We start from the raw sequence: 1,724 nt of genomic DNA, 5'->3' as shown, positions 1-1,724 counted from the left end.
TCAGCCCTAGAGCGAGATTTATAGTAAACAAACCAGTTGCATATCATGAACAGAGGAAGAAACTATGTGTGGCTTGATCCCTCAATAAGGGTACGTAGGCAGCCTACAATTAGCAGGTGCAGCCACAAGTTAAGGCCTTAGAGTTTGTGTTATTGTTTTTCAAGGCATTTTGGTCATTTGTGATCCACACCCACCAAGTGTCATTTTTAAATAAGGTTCGGCCCGGATTCCAAAGTGAAATTTGGGTCAGGTCGTTTCACTATATATGAACAACGTCCAAGCATATAATCTAGTTTCATTTCTCTTAACAGTTTTACCAGCATGATGATATACTGGAGGAAGAATAAGCTAGCTATTTGGTACATTGAGAGGCAATTTGTAACTTTTTTTTCTCCTTTCTGATGGATTTGGATTGGATTTTAGTACTTTTAATTTTTCGACTAAAAATTGTATATGAACGTTACTCTGCTATAAGAACAACTCCCTTGATATTTTGTTTTCTCAATTATAGCAGAGTTTTGTCTCCATTGCTTTTCTCAGTTGGTACTATTTGAATGTGCAAGACATTGATAACATAAAAAATGTCAGACAAGGGATCAAATTGAAAATCGAAGCGATCGCATGCTCTTTTCCTCAGGAAACCATACAAGAGATCCTAATTAGGCTACCCATTAAATCTCTGATCAAATGTACTTCAGTCTGCAGGACATGGAGTCCATGATCATAAACCGAAGCTTTATTCAAGCCCACCTCAGCCCAACAGTGGACTTTGCTAACCAGAATGGCATTCACCTCCTCCTACTCCACATAATTTCTGGTAGCTGTAGCCTCACCTACTACCAAAACAAGGTCATTCACAAGGTAAAAGACGAGGTTTACTCTGTGCATCATGATAACCAGGCGTGTGATGTGTATGCCAAGATCGAATTTCCAATTGCCGCAAAGAAAAACTTTGGGAATTCACATCTTTGCGTGGTTGGCACTTGTGATGGGCTAATTTTCCTTGCAGATGATATCCCCTCTTATGCTTACAACTTCTTTATATGGAACCCAACCATTAGAAAGTTGGTGACCCTTCCCAGGCCTAGTATTACCTTTCGGTCGCATGGTATGAACAATGCTTCTCTTGGGTTTGGTTTTGATGCTATGACCAATGACTATAAGGTTGTGCGAGTTGTGACTTTATTGGAGGAAGATGAGCAGCCAACTACAACTCTAGCTGAGGTTTATTCCCTAGCCACAGGCACATGGAGCAATCTTGGTTGTGTTTCTCCTGCATCTCTAATAACAAAAACTGCAGCAGACGAAGAAGAAGCTTTAACAGAGCCATCAAAGTTCATCTTGAGAAATGAGGGCTTGGGCGGAAGCCATCTAATTGGAGTAGCTTGGCCACGAGATCTCCTCGAATAGTAGTTGATACAGAAACTGTGATATGAGCATTGTAGTTAGTTAAACAATTCATTAAGCAATCCTAAAAAGAACCTCCTTGGCCAATAATTCTCAACACAGCGCCAAACAGAAGCTACAAGAGGGCAATGCATGAAAAAGTACGAATGAAATTTCTACGTGTTTTATTAGGCAAAATTTGTGAAAAGTATAAATGAAAAGTTCGGCAAAATATACAAGCTACAGAAGAAAGAGGGGTCAAAATAGAAATAAGACTTCATTATGGCGATAAAAAGAAATTTCCGCATAAATTGTTCCCGGGAAAGCTTTTCCAATTC

At 39.4% G+C, this 1,724-nt stretch overlaps 1 pseudogene; it reads left to right on the top strand.

Annotated features, from left to right (window-relative positions):
• Positions 1 to 321: 321 nt before the first annotated feature.
• Positions 322 to 1,410, top strand: LOC103325901 (F-box protein CPR1-like; annotated as a pseudogene).
• The last annotated feature ends 314 nt before the right edge of the window (positions 1,411 to 1,724 follow it).

This window comes from Prunus mume, linkage group LG3 (genome assembly GCF_029339155.1).
Source record: "Prunus mume cultivar Tortuosa linkage group LG3, ASM2933915v1, whole genome shotgun sequence".
NCBI lineage: Eukaryota > Viridiplantae > Streptophyta > Magnoliopsida > Rosales > Rosaceae > Prunus > Prunus mume.
The sequence above is the reverse complement of the archived record's forward strand: the minus strand, read 5'-3'. Positions and strand labels throughout refer to the sequence as shown.